Source organism: Orcinus orca, chromosome 6 (assembly GCF_937001465.1).
Source record: "Orcinus orca chromosome 6, mOrcOrc1.1, whole genome shotgun sequence".
NCBI lineage: Eukaryota > Metazoa > Chordata > Mammalia > Artiodactyla > Delphinidae > Orcinus > Orcinus orca.
This window is the reverse complement of record NC_064564.1, coordinates 56,156,884-56,172,772: the sequence shown is the minus strand read 5'-3', so window position 1 is coordinate 56,172,772 and position 15,889 is coordinate 56,156,884. Positions and strand designations below refer to the sequence as shown.

The 15,889-nt window shown below is 37.5% G+C and overlaps 1 long non-coding RNA gene across 1 annotated transcript; it reads right to left on the bottom strand.

Annotated features, from left to right (window-relative positions):
- Positions 1-6,995: 6,995 nt before the first annotated feature.
- LOC125964587 (uncharacterized) lies at positions 6,996-11,879 on the bottom strand. The gene is made up of 2 exons (XR_007477728.1): positions 11,432-11,879; positions 6,996-7,279 (listed from the first exon to the last, which is right to left on the bottom strand). It is a non-coding gene; the product is annotated as an uncharacterized LOC125964587 (long non-coding RNA).
- Positions 11,880-15,889: the final 4,010 nt, after the last annotated feature.

Below are 15,889 nucleotides of genomic sequence, written 5' to 3'. Positions count from 1 at the left end.
GAGCTAGTTCAGTTAGAGATGTCATAAATCTGGTCTAAGCCTAGCTTTCTCTGGAAGTCAAAAGTATTTGGAACTTTGGTCGTTAAGAGGGGCAAAACTAAGATGTACTAGTTTGTGAGGTAGTGACTAGATTTATCAATGAGGAGAGTCATTCTCAGACACAAGGGATAAGAGAAGCATCAATGAGTCTGGATGGTCATTAGAACAGCTGGAAAGAATTTTGTCATTTCATTCCATTATATACATGGAATCATACAGTACGTAACCTTTTCAGATGGGCTTTTTCCATTCATCTTAATGTTTTTGAAATCCATCCAAAACATTGTTCCATGTATCAGTGGTGCATTGCTTTTTATATCTGAGTAGATTCCATGGTATAGATGTACACAGTTTTTTTTAGACATTCACCTATTGAAAGATATTTTGGCTGTTTCCAGATAGTGGCCATTACAAATAAAACTGTTATGAACATGCATGTGTAGTTTTTATGTAGGTATAAGTTTTAATTTAATAGTTTTTATGTAGGTATAAGTTTTAATTTAATACATGCCCAGGAGTGCAATTACTGGGTCATAAGTAGTTGCATACTTAGTTTTTTGGGGTTTTTTAAATATTTATTTATTTACTTATATTATTTATTTGGCTGCACCAGGTCTTAGTTGCAGCACGTGGCATCTTTAGTTGCAGCATGCAGGATCTAGTTCCCTGACCAGGGATAGAACCGGGGCCCCCTGCATTGGGAGCACGGAGTCTTAACCACTGGACCACCAGGGAAGTCTCTATACTTAGTTTTTTAAGAAACTCTTTTCCAGGGTGGCTATATCATTTTATATTCCCACCAATAATAAATGTATAAGAGATCTAGTTTTTTCACACCTTTTCCACCATTTGGAATTGTCACTATTTTTTCTTTTCACTGTTCTAATAGGTCAATGGTCTTAATTTCCACTTCTCTAATAATTAGTGATATTAAGCATCTTTTCATGTGCTTATTTACCATCTGTGTTATCTGTTTGGTGAAATGTCTCTTCATGTCCTTTGCCCATTTTCTAAGTGGATTGCTTTTTTCACTGTTGAATTTTGAGCATTCTTTATATATTCCAGGTAAGAATCCTTTGTCAGATGTGATTTGCAAATATTTTCTTCCAGTCAGTAGCTTGTCTTTTCAACTTTACCAGATCTTTCACCAACTAAAAGTTGTTAATTTTGGTTTATCAATTTTTTATTTATCAACTTTTTTTCTTTTGTGGATGATGCTTTTGTTGTCGTGTCTTTACCAAGCCTTAGGTTCCCAAGATTTTTCTCCTGTGTTTTCTTGTAAAAGTTTTATAATTTAACATCTTATATTTAAATCTATGATCCATTTGAGTTAATTTTTGGGTAAGGTTTGAGGCTTTTCTTTTCTTTTTTTTTTTTTTGTCTATGGATATCCAAATCTTCCAGCACCTTTGCTGAAACTACCCTTGTTTCATTGAATTGCCTTTTTACCTCTGTTGAAAATCACTTTGCCATACTAGTGTGGGCTTATTTCTCTATTTTGTGTAGCTGATCATCGTGTCTTTCTGTCTGAGCCACAATCTTGATTACTGAAATACTAACACACTGTCATGATTACTGATGCTCTATAATAAATCATACAATCAGGTAGAATGATTCCTTCTACTTTCTTCTTGTTTCTTAAGTTTTTTTTTCTGGCAATTCTGGTTTCTTGCTTTTCCATAAGAATTTTAGAATAAGCTTGTCTATATCTATTTAAAAATCTTCCTGGTATTTGATAAGAATTATGTTAAATTTATACATCAATTTGGGGAGATTTGATATCTTCAGTAAGTTGAGTCTTCTAATCCATGAACACAGTATGTCTCTCCATTAATTTAGATCATCTTTAATTTTTTCATTAGCATTTTTCATTTTCAGCCTACAAACCCCATATATGGTTTGTTAGATTTACAGTTAAGTATTTAATTTTTTGGTGCTATTGTAATTTTAATTTCACTGTCCATGTGTTCATTGCCGGTATATAGAATTGATTTTTATATGTTTATCCTATATTTTGAGACCTTCCTGAACTCACTTATTAGTTTTAGGAAAAAAAAATTGTGATAGATTTCGATGGATTTTCTACATAAACAATTATGTTACCTGTAAATAGGGACAAAGAATACACTTCATATGATTTCAGTTCTTTTACATTTTTTGAGGATTGTTTTATGGTACAGGGTATGGTCTAACTTGTATATGTTCCAAGGGTGCTTGAAAAGACTGTATATTCTGCTTTTGTTAGGTAGAATATTCAATAAATGTCCATTATATCCTGCTGGTTGATGGCATTGTTGAGTTCTTGTATATACTTCATTATTTTCTGTCTAGTTGTCCTAACAATTGTTGAGAGAGAAATGAAGTCTCCAATGATAGTTGTGGCTTTCTTTCTTTCTTTTTTCAGTTCTGTCAGTTTCTGCTTCATATATTTTATAGCTCTGTTGTTTGGTGACTATACATTTAGCATTGCTATGTTTTCCTGATTGATGGACCCTTTTATTATTACTTTTAAAAATATAAATTAAATTAATTTATTAATTTATTTGGATGTGCTGGGTCCTAGTTGCGACCAGCAGGCTCGTTAGTTGAAGCATGCATGTGGGATCTAGTTCCCTGACCAGGGATCAAACCCAGGTGCCCTGCATTGGGAGCATGGAGTCTTAACCACTGTACCACCAGGGAAGTCCCAGACCCTTTTATTATTGTTTAATGATTCTTCCTGTCTCTGCTATTATTATTATTATTTTTTTTTGCTTAGAAGTCTACTTTATCTGATATTAATATAGCTATTCCTGCTTTCTTTTAATAAATGTTTTCATGGTATGAATTTTCCAGCCTTTTGCTAACATGTTTTTATATTTGAAGTGTGTTTCTTATAGGCAGCAGATAGTTGGGTCATGTTTTTTAATCCATACTGCCGATCTCTGTCTTTTAATTACAGTATTTAGATCACTTACATTTAATGTAACTATTGATATGTTAGGGCTTAATCCTGACATTTTACATATTTTTTGTTTTTTGTCCTCTTTGTTTGTTTCCTTTTCTATACCTTCCTGTAGTTTCTTTTAACTTTTGTTACAGTTCCATTTTGATTTACCCATAGTGTTTGTGAGTATATTTCTTTGTATAAATTTTTTAGTTTTTGTTCTAGTTATTACATTATATGTATGTAATTTATCACAGACTACTTCTGTTGACATACTACCAGTTTGAGTGAAGTATAGAAAAGTTCCTTTGCTGTCCACCATTTATTATATGATTGTCCCCGTGCCTTTCTCCACACCATTGTCTCCCTAAGAAATGTCCTTCAATAACTCTCTGCTTATTCACCATTTTCCTTCTCTTGAAAGTCCAAATCTTGTTATACCTCTTAGGTCTCATTTTTAGCCTCATCATCTATTCTAAAATCCCATATTTTCTACTTTCTGTAGTACTCACTTTTAAATTAACATATTGTCTGAGTTTAAAATGCTTTCAGACTTAGTTGACAGAAACTCTGTTATAGTAGCTTATACAAAAGAAGTTAAGAGATAGATGCTGACACTGCAGCTGGATGACTTTAGGACCAATGTGTCTTCAATTCACTTGACCTTTTCCTTATATTGGCTGGTCTACTTATAAGCAGATGATTGCTGTCTGGGAACCACATGTGAATTTTAGATAGGAAGAAAGGGCATAGGATGAAGGGATAGGCTAACCAGGTCCATCTCTTTTTAGTTAGAAAACAGAAGCTCTCCCAAAAGTCACACCCAGCAGACTTATTTTGTCTCATTGGACAGAATTCATATCTACTCCTGGCTGGAAAGTACAAGTGAGAAAGGGGTCGTGAATAGGAATTCAATTAACAAAACAATGATGTCTGACGTACATATGCATAAGTATCTATGTAATCCATTTGGGTAAATCTTATGTCTCCCTAATTTGTAAGGTATTTAAGATCAGAGATCTAATCAGAGTTTGTCATTTTGTACTTCATACCAGACGACTGTAAGGGTCCTCCTAATTTCATATATCTCTGCTACAAACAACAAATAGGCTTCTTAAATGGGGGTTTAAAACCAAACATAATTATTTCAGAATTTTTCAGTGAGCTCAGTTTCTTCTGAAATTAATAGCTTCTTCAGTCAGGGAAGGAGAAGTACTACGAGATATAGGACAAGAGTTTCTTTTTTCTTTTTCTTTTTTTTTTGTTTGTTTGTTTTGTTTTTTTTGTATGTGGTACGCAGGCCTCTCACTGTTGTGGCCTCTCCCATTGCGGAGCACAGGCTCCGGACGCGCAGGCCCAGCAGCCATGGCTCATGGGCCCAGCCACTCCGCGGCGTGTTCCCTGCATCGGCAGGCGGACTCTCAACAACTGCGCCACCAGGGAAGCCCTCTTTTTCTTTTTAAATAGCAAGTAGAAATTCTTGTGGGAAGAACTGGAGAAGTGAAGGTCCAAGAGGTATGCTGGAAGATTAGAGAGACAGTAACCAGCAAGTCAATCTGAGAAATCAAGCAAGTCCAGCTGCCAAAATAGACTTGTATATGGAAGGCTTATGGGGAGATCTATGGGAAGTTGTGCCTCTATTCACCTACCACCTCTGTGGATCATCTCTCAAGGATCTGGTGTTGAGCCTGAGACCAGTGTTGGTCAATGGGGTCAGGAGCTGGGAAGAAGATCCAGGTGTGGACTGAAGGAAAGTGAGGACAAGCTAGACCTTTCTGGTCCTCTATATCTGTCTCTTCCTGCATCTAACCACAATGAACTTCAGAGTAATGGCTGCTGCTTCACTTCCACCTTCCAAATCTATCTCAAATTCTTCTTTTGGCCAACTCTAATTTGGAACCCTCCAGGGAAGGAGATTTGGGGAAATGTAAACTAGCTTAATCAAATCACCACGACTAAGTTAATTTCATAAATAGAAGTTGAATCTTCAATCTCTAGTGCATTAAAATTATTGGAACTTCCCTGGTGGCACAGTGGTTAAGAATCTGCCTGCCAATGCAGGGGACATGGGTTTGAGCACTGGTCCAGGAAGATACCACATGCCACAGAGCAACTAAGCCCGTGTGCCACACCTACTGAAGCCTGTGTGCCTAGAGCCCATGCTCTGCAACGAGAGGCCACCACAGCGAGAAGCCCGCGCACTGCAACGAAGAGTAGCCCCTGCTCGCCACAACTGGAGAAACCCTGCATGCAGCAATGAAGACCCAACGCAGCCAAAAATAAATAAATAAATTAATTAATTTTAAAAAATTGTGTTGCCTGGAGGGCTGGGACTGTATCTAAATTCATTTATTCTGTCCCTTTAGTCCTAGCCAATAATTTGATTCTTAAGTTATATGTTGTTCCATTGGTCTCGCTGTGCAAGATAGTTTTCTTCTGCCCTGGTACCTATCTCCTCAAGGGAAAAAGGAGTCCCTTCTTTGGAATTAGGCTATAACAGGCTGCCCAGGCAGTCTTGTCTCTTAACTTCTACTAGTCTTTTTTTTTTTTTTTTCTCTTTGTTCTTAAATTTATGTTGGCATTCCTCTTCTATTTCTCTATTCTGGGTATAATTCTTGAACTTTCTCTAGTATATCCAGCTCCTCTCCTGCCTTAGCATGTTTATGAACCATTACTTCTAGCTAGTAATTTATCTTTGGGTAATGTAGTTCGCCCATTTTTATTTTAACTAACTAATATATATTCAACTGCAGATATTTATTGAACATCTAAGATATCATCCTGGCCTCCATAGGAGCTCAAAGTACAAAAATATCTATAAAACAAGAGAGGAAGTAAAAAATACCACCATAGAGCAACAAATAAACAACTCTCAGAGTTCAGAGAAGAGAATTGGGTTCTGCCTCCCCATGGGCTCTTTATTTACCTTTTCCAATCAAAAAGCTTTGTATAAGATTTCCAAACCTTCATAACATTGCCCCAGTGTTTATATTACAGATCTGTCTGACTTATGATGGGGCAACGTCCCCATAAACCCATTGTAAGTTGAAAATATCCTGTCAGAGATGCATTTAATACACATAACCTACTGAATATTGTAGCTTAGCCTAGTCTACCTCAAGCATGCTCAGAACACTTACCTCAGCCTACAGTTGTGCAAAGTCATCTAACACACAGCCTATTTTATAATAAAATGTTGAAAGTCTCATGTAATCTACTGAATACTGTAATGAAAATGAAAAATAGACTGGTTATATAGTCACAGAATGGTTGTTTACCCTGGTGATCAGAAGCTCGGTACCACTGCCCAGCATCATGAGAAAATCCAAAGCACATATTACTAGCCCAGGAAAAAAAAAATCAAAATTCAAAATCTGAAGTACCATTTCTATTGAATTTGGATCACTTTCACACCACCATAAAGTCAAAAATTGTAAGTGGAACCATCATAAGTTGGGGACCATCTGTATAGCTAGGAACAGTAAAATTAGTTGTTTTAGAGCACAGGATTTAAGCAATGTTAAATAAACAGTGTTGGGAAAAGCTATATAAACATATTCATAAAGGAAGATAATAATTTTAAACTACATAAAGATAGAAGAAACTGGCTGTGAAAATATAAATGCAGAACTTAGAAAGCTAGGCTATAATGTTATTTCTACTAACTCTATTCAGAAATTGTTTTCCTTTATGCAATGTTTCAAAGACATGGACGTCTGGGATTCAGAATTATTTAGTTTTGCATGAATTTAGTTGAGCTTACTTTTCTCATCATAACATTTGTAGTTTAACAGCATGAGTAAGCAATACACTGGTAGAGGTTTTAGAGCATTTTAACCATATGCAACATCATCACTGTTGAATGCCAGAATACTTTTTTGAGGACTATGCAGATATATAAAATTTCATCTTTTAAATGCAGTTATACATTTCCTCTTTGTATAAAAATTAAATACCATAAACTACTTAGTCTATAGTTATAATTTCACATTAGTATATATGATCGAGAAAGGAAGTATGACCATGCTCATTATAAAGTTCAAGTGTGTATTTATACATACCTAAGGTACAGTTTTCCAAACAGCTGCAAGGCTGAGGAAATGGTCAAAAATGTTGCACAGGAGTGATGCTGAGAAGCTGTCATGTGTTTTCTTCACTGACATTTTAGGTAAAGGGAAAATTAAGACGTAGAATTAGTTGTGAAGGGGGCAAACTCAGCTTCTTATTCAGTCTAGTCTCTTCAGTCCAGCTTAGATTGGTCAGGCCTCTCAAGTTCAATTCAATGTCCTTTTACCCGTTCCTACTTCTTGCCTCCTGGTTAGAGTAGAACAAAAAAAGGGAAAGAGATGTACTGAATTTTTATCCTTATCTGCTGTTCTAACTTACTACCAATATAGTGCCATAAATCTTTCAAGGGATTTTTCTTCCTGTTTTGGGTTACCTAACAAAAGCCAGCATAGCTACATTTAGAATAACACTTCTTGGGCAATCCCTGGCTGTCCAGTGGTTAGGACTCTGTGCTTCCATGGCAGGGGGCACGGGTTCAATCCCTGGTCGGGGAAAATCCTGCAAGCCCCACAGCCAAAAAAACCCTCAAAACAAACAAACAAGAAAAACACTTCTTTTTTTGTGTGTTAACATGTAACATAAATTTTACCACTTTAACCATTTTAAAGTGTACAGTTCACTGGCATTAAGTAAATTTACATTGTTGTGCAACCATCACCACTCTGCATCTCCAAAACTCTTTCCTCATCTTAAAATGAACACTTCTTGTCCTAACTTACTAGTAGGAGAGTAGGGTTATTGGGGTAGAGAGGAAATTAGAAAAAAATAGTATATTCTATGTGTTAGTCATGTCCCTGATAGAAAGAGAGTGTGAACAGGAGGATCTTGACCATGGTTAACAGTCTGCCACCAGACATTCTGAAGAGACATGTGTAGAGAACAGCTCAGATAATGCACACTTTTCTTTGCTGTGGCATCATGTCTTTGATCCCATAGGTGTAACCCTTGGATCTGTTGCGCTGGGTTGAATCTCAGGTGATCTTACAGCGTATTTTTAATCCCTATAGCCTCACATCTCAAACTTGGCCATTCCTTGGGGCCATGAAAACTTTTCTCTACAGTTAAGAAGAGGCTCATGAAGATGAAGCCAAGAAAAAGAGTGATAAGGAAAAGGAAGGCGTTCTCTTAAAGGCACAGAGCAATTGGTTTCAGACATCTATCTACACACTCACTGCCTTGTTACTCTTGGGCCACACTCTGAATTCTCCTTGGTCTTCTAGACAGGCTAGATGGTGGGAGGATAAGACTCTAGGCCTTTTTACTATACCAGCTACCTTGAAGGGAATAGGATCAAACAACCCAAAGTAATAGGACATTTCAAGGGAAGGAAATCGCAAAGCCGAAAGAAAACTGAAAAGTCCAAAGGGAATGAAGAAATCAAAAAAGTCCTCCACAAAGATTCTAAAATAATGATAATGATATAATAATAATAATAATTTACTATATGCTTATAAAAAAATCCTATGAGGAAGGTGCAATTTGTCCCCCCATTTTTTTATTATTATTATTATTTTTTTGCAGTACGCGGGCCTCCCACTGCTGTGGCCTCTCCCGTTGCGGAGCACAGGCTTCGGACGCGCAGGCTCAGCGGCCATGGCTCACGAGCCCAGCCGCTCTGCGGCATGTGGGATCTTCCCGGACCGGGTCACGAACCCATGTCCCCTGCATCAGCAGGCGGACTCTCAACCACTGTGCCACCAGGGAAGCCCCTGTCCCCCCATTTTTAATGAAAAAACTAAAGCGTGGAGAGGATAAGTAACTGTATTCAACTCATTCATTCCACTAATACTTACCCGTTTGAGGACAGGTACTAGGGATACAACACTAAATATAATTGATATGGCCATTCTGCCCTCATGGAATTTATAGTCAATTGGAGGAGACAAACAAAAAGGCAAACAGGCAACTGAATAAAATAATTTCAGATTGAATCAAGTGTTATGAAGGAAACATATGAAGAAGAGGGTGAGTCTGGGACTAATTTAGGCAGGGTAGTGAGGGATGATGTCCTTAGAGATGGGTTTTAAACAGTCCCTTGAAGGAAGAGAAAGAGCTAATCATTCAAAGGATGAAGGAAGAGTTCCAGGCAAGATGAATTATATATGCAAAGAGCTTGGAATATTCCTAAAACTGAAATAAAACCTATTTGGCTGGAGTGTGAAGAGGGGTGTGGGAATAAGGCATTAGATGACATTGAAAGAGTCTAGATCATGCAGGACTTGTAGACCACAATAAAGACTTTGGGCTTTACTCTTTCTTTTTTATGTATACTGATATATTAACTGCTGTTAGTTCCTGGTACTGGGGTTACAATTGGTTTTTATATTTATCTTCTTTTTTTAACCTGTATTTCTGAAGTTTTTAAAACAAACATATATTACTTATGTAAAAAACATAAATCTTTTTTCTTTTAAAAATCGATGTGATATTATATATTTTCATTTATATGAAATGTCCATCAATGGCAAATCTACAGAAACAGAAGGAACATCAGTGGTTTCCTGGAGTTTGAGTGGGAGTGGGAAGGGACTGGAAACAGGCATGAGGGAAACTTCTGGTGATGAAAATGCTGTAAAACTGGATTATGATGATGGTTGCCCAGATCTATAAATTTATAAAAAACAAACAAATGTAATTGTACACATACAATGGGTAAATTTTCTGGCATGTAGAATAGACCTTGATAAATCTGAAAAAATGGAAGTGAGTACAAACATGGGATGATTTCTAAAACTAGAGACAAAATAAACCACCCACAGAAGGCAAAATAAAAGTTAAGTTGTTCTGGAACCTATAAAGGACCTTAAAACTTTAGCCAAACTTGTACCTTTTTGCAGAAAGACCTATGTCTGCTGCTTCAAGCTGCTTTTAATCTATTAGGAGTTGAAGTGAGAGGTAGTAGTGGTATGGGCAAAATATAAGAAAAATGCACTATGAATTATAAGATAAAAATAATAAAATAGGGCTTCCCTGGTGGCTCAGTGGTTGAGAGTCTGCTTGCTGATGCAGGGGACGCGGGTTCGTGCCCCAGTCCAGGAAGATCCCACATGCCGCAGAGCGGCTGGGCCCGTGGGCCATTGCCGCTGGACCTGCGCATCTGGAGCCTGTGCTAAGCAACGGGAGAGGCCGCAGCAGTTAGAGGCCCGCGTACCGCAAAAAAAAATAATAAAATAATAATAATAATAAAATAAACTACAACAGAAATAGAAATAATAGCTTTGGATATGACCATCAAACTTTAGCTTTGTAAGACAATTCTTTACACTTAAACATTTTTTACCTGCTTAAAATCTTTTGAACAGCTCCCTCAAAGTTTGCTAACTTTTTGTAGTAAGAATCTCCTTTCTCAAATTAGAATCCCCAAACTTATGTTTCCCAGGCTCTCTGTTCATTGTGAGAGGCTTAGGACTTGTGACCTAAGTTGCACCAGGCACAAGCATTTGCATGAAACTTTGTTTCAGAGGTGAGGACACGGGTAGGGTGGAAAGCAGTTGTTTGTCTGGCAGAGGACAGGAGGCAGAATGTTTCCAAGATGGGTGGTGGTGGAAACTTTCTTACCAGGTCAATTTGGTTTTGGAAGGTTTTTTCCCTTGGGGTTTGGGAGCGTTTTCTGTTTATTTATTGCTGTGTAACAAACTACTTCAAAACTTAGGAGCTTCAAACAACAACTGTGTTATTATTTCTCATAATTCTGTGGGTCAGGAATTTGAACAGGGCACAGAGGGAAAGTTCATATCTATTCCACGTGGTGCCTGCAGGAGGCTGGTCCATCCAAGATGTAAGTGAAACTTACAGGTCTGGTGCCTCACGTTGGGTAACTCAGGCTGCTAGAGGCTGGCTGGAAGAGCTCAACATAGGTCACAGAAAACAGGGGGCCTTGTTTCTCACATTTGGTTGGGTTCCTCAGGTCTTCACTATCTAGTCTTGTGCCCTCAACTCTCCATGTGGTTTCTGCATCTGGTTTCTCCCACAGGGTAGCTGGGCTTCTTATAGACAGAGCATAAGAGCAAATGCTGCTAGGCCTTCCCAAAGCTTAGGCCCAGAACTGGCAGTGTGTCACCTCATTGCATTCTTTTGGTTAGAATAAGTCACGATAAGATACAAGGCCATTCTAGTTTCAAGGGACGGGGTCTCCACAAGGGTTTGACAACAAAGAAGCATGGTTCATTACAGCCGCCAATGTTAACTATTTACTACACTCAACCTAAAGCCTTCTTCTCCAGTCTTTCAGATTATTCAGTAAACTCTTGCATTAAATATAACAAATACCTTTCTGCTTGGAATATCTAGAGTAAGATTCTGTTGACCGTAGCAAATTCTCAATGCAAATATTTTCTCTATGATTAAAGAAAAAAAAGATCCCAATAACAGTAGCAAGTTTATTTCTCTTTTTCTTACCCCTTCATGTGATTATTCAAATTCCAATATGGCCCCCCCAATTCTTCCACAATTAGTTTTAGGGGCCCTTGTGGTTTTTTCAAGTCAAATTCTTCCTCCCTATAAGACATCAAGCATAGAAGTTTAAAGTTGAGTTTTTCAACCTTTCAAAGAAAGGTTATTCTTATAGTATTTAAAGATGAGTATGAAAAGATCCCTAATTCATTTTACAAATCCAATATAATGCTAACACTAAAACATATAAAAGGTAACATTAAAAAAACTTATAGTCCAATCTCATTTATGAATATAATTACAAACTTTTAAAAATGGCAGCTCAAAATAGAGTTGTCATATCATCCAGCAATCCCACTCCTGGGCATATATCCAGGCAAAACTATTATTCAAAAAGATACATACACCCTATGTTCATAACAGTACTATTCACGATAGCCAAGACATGGAAATAACCTAAATGTCCATCCACAGATGAATGGATAAAGAAGATGTGTACATGTATACAATGGAATATTACTCAGCCACAAAAAAGAATGAAATAATGCCATTTGCAGCTACATGGATGGACATAGAGATCACCACCCTAAGTGAAGTAAGTCAGAACAAGAAAGACAAATACCATATGATATCAGGTATATGTGGGATCTAAAATATGACACAAATGAACTTCTCTACGAAACAGAAACAGACTCACAGACACAGAGAACAGACTTGTGGTTGCCAAGTGGGAGGGGAAGTGGGAGAGGGATAGACTGGGAGTTTGGGACTAGCAAATGCAAACTATTATATATAGACTAGATAAACAAGGTCCTATTGTATAGCATAAGAACTATATTCAATATCCTGTAATAAACCATAATGGAAAAGAATATGAAAAAGAATAACTGAATCACTTTGCTGTACACCAGAAACTAACACAGCATTGTAAATCAACTACACTTCAATTTAAGAAAAAATGGCAACTCAAATCCAACACTTATTACGAATACAATAAATACAAACTTGAACGTGATGATCAAGTAGTTTCAGGATTGCAGAGATGACTCAGTGTTAGACAATATATTTTTAAAAATAAATTTATTTATTTGTTTATGGCTGCATTGGGTCTTTGTTGCTGCACCCGGGCTTTCTCTAGTTGTGGTGATCAGGGGCTACTCTTCGTTGTGGTGAGCAGGCTTCTCATTGCAGTGGCTTCTCTTGTTGCAGAGCACGGGCTCTAGGCACGCAGGCTTCAGTAGTTGTGGCACGTGGGCTTGGTAGCTGTAGCTCATGGGCTTCAGTAGTTGTGGCACACGGGCTCTAGAGTGCAGGCTCAGTAGTTGTGGTGCACGGGCTTAGTTACTCCGCAGCATGTGGGATCTTCCTGGAGCAGGGATCGAACCCATGTCCCCTGCATTGGCAGGCAGATTCTTAACCACTGCACCACCAAGGAAGTCCCTAGACAATACTTAAATAACATATTAATAGGGAAAAGTGGAAAAAATGATTATGTGGTAGGATATTATACTTGAAGTTTTGACTGAGGTACTGAGCAATGATGGATTAATTTCAAAGTGAGTCATGAGACAGACCAATCTTCAAATTTTCAAACGAATGATAACTCATCTTGGATCCCATTCCCACTCTAAGAACATTAAAAAGAACCAGATACAGGGTGGGGGGGGGATTCAAGAACAATTCTGAAGAGATTTTTTTAGAGAAAATTTAAGGTATATTTTGTGTCTCAAATGCCCCAAGCAGCAGAGGTAGAAAGTTCCTCCCAATTCCCAAGTCAGGGTCTTTAATAAGATCTCTTAGAGAACGAACATACCTCCCTCTGGTGGGGGAACAGAGAAGGTGGGGCAGACTGGAGCCTTGTTGACTCCTGACCAAGAAGACTCATGCAAAAAGCAACGAGACTCCAAAAGAGAAACCATGTGGAATACCGTTGGAAACCCAGGAGCTGAGTGGAGAGCGGCAGACCATTCTGTTGCCATGTCATGGGAGTTGTAGACGGAGGATAGCAGCAGGGAGCCTCAGGAAGTGTTCACAAAAGTCTCAATGCAGGAAAAGATAGCTTTAAACATTTGATGGTCCCTTTGATCCAGCAATTCCAATCATAGGTATGTGCCTAACAAAATTATAGACTTTTGTATATCAAAGACATGTACAAGATGTTTATAGCAGAATTATTTGTATTAGCCCAGACTGAAGGCTTCCCAAGTGTAGAATGGACAAGTAAATGTGGTATATTCAGACAATGGAATATTATCCAGTAGTAAGTGAAAGAATGACTTACTCAATCATTCAATGATATGAATGAATCTCACAGATGTTGAGTGAAAGAAATGAGATATAAAAGATTACATTCTCTATAATGCCATTTACAGAGAAGTCAAAAAATAGGCAAAACTAACCCATATTAATAGAGGTCAGCATAGTGGTTGAATTTAGAGTAAGCATGTGGCTAAAAGGTGGTACAAGGGAGAATTCTGGAGTCCGGCAATAGTCTGTTTCTTTATTTGGGTCCTAGTTACATGGATAATCTCATTTTGCAAAATTTCATTGAGCTGTGTCATGTATGCTCCTCTCTATATGTTTGTGATATTTTATTTTAAAATTTACTCACAAGCAAATTTTCTAGGCTCAGAGAATATGAGGTCATCTTACAATAGTAGAAGTTAAGTATAAGTTGTCTATTTCCCTTTCACTTCCTCCTCCAAGGGAGTGAGTGGAAAAGAGAGAAGAGATTGACTTTATTTCCTTCCATTAAAAACAGGCATCCCACCTGAAACCAGGCCCACCTAAAAGTGTGTGGGTGGAGAAATCTTACCTTTGAATGCAGATTGAAGCGTTAGTATATTTCGATTCATATATTGGACAAGACATTCTAATTACTGAATTAAAAATACATTTTGCCTCCTACAATGATGTCTGGACTTCCAATCACCTAAGAGTAATCAGAATAGTCAAACTTGGGAATTCTCTGGCAGTCATTGTGCACTTCCACTGCTGAGGGCCCAGGTTCAATCCCTGGTCATGGAACTAAGATCCTACAAGCTGTGCTGCAGCCAAAAAAAAAAAAATAGTCAAACTTGAGTTTCTTCCAAGGGGAAGCAATAAACCTTGCCCCTTGAATACATGTTAAAGAGACCATGGGAAACAACGTATAGGTGCATTTTGATTACATCCCACTAGTTTTCTTGTTCAATATACCACTTATAGTGCTCACTACAGATGCAAAAATAGACTTTTGGTTAAAAAAAAAGGAAATTAGTGAGAGAAAGATACTTTCTTAATATAAAACAATTTCTAATCTAATCAGTCGGAATTATATTTAAAGGGATTAAATGTAAGAATTATTTCACATTAATGGCCTGATTTATTCAAATTGTCCTGAGAATTCTATCCAATGCAGTAAGCTAGGTAACAGAAGTAAGTTATAACTACCAAGACTGAAGAGAAAAAATTGTCACTATTTGGAGACACTATAACTATTACCAAAATATGCCAAGAAAATGTGCTAAATGGATGTTAGAATTAATTCTGAACTGTCTTAACTGTCATTAAGAGGAATATATTAAAAATTAGTAGTTTTTAAAAATATCCTAATAATTACATAAAGGTGAAAATAGGCAAAAATAACCTGTCTTGATAGAGGTCAGAATAGTAGTTGAGCTTAGAGTAACAGTAGTAACTGAGATGTGGTCCAGTTAGAGAATGTACTGGAGGGAAAACCCCCAAAGCAAAACACTAATCCAAGCAAAAACAAACCTTTCACATACAGATGGCCAAGGGGCATGTGAAAGGATGCTCAGCATCACTAATTATTAGAGAAATGCAAATCAAAACTACAGTGAGGTCAGAATGGCCATCATCAAAAAACCTACAAACAATAAATGCTGGAGAGGGTGTGGAGAAAAGGGAACCCTCTTGCACTGTTGGTGGGAATGTAAATTGATAGAGCCACTGTGGAGAACTGTATGGAGGTTCCTTAAAAAACTACAAATAGAACTACCATATGACCCAGCAATTCCACTACTGGGCATATACCCTGAGAAAACAATAACTCAAAAGGACACATGTACCCCAGTTTTCATTGCAGCACTACTTAAAATGCCAGGACATGGAAACAACCTAAATGTCCAATAACAGACGAATGGTTAAAGAAGGTGTGGTACATATATACAATGGAATATTACTCAGCCGTAAAAAGGAAGGAAATTGGGTCATTTGTAGAGATGCGGATGGACCTAGAGTCTGTCATACAGAGTGAAGTAAGCCAGAAAGAGAAAAACAATTATCATATATTAATGCATACATGTGGAATCTAGAAAAATGGTACAGATGAACCTATTTCCAGGGCAGGAATAGACGCAGATGTAGAGAATGGACATGTGAATACGGAGCGGGAAGGAGAGGGTGGGACAAATTGGGAGATTAGGATTGACATATAAACACTACCGTGTGTAAAATAGATAG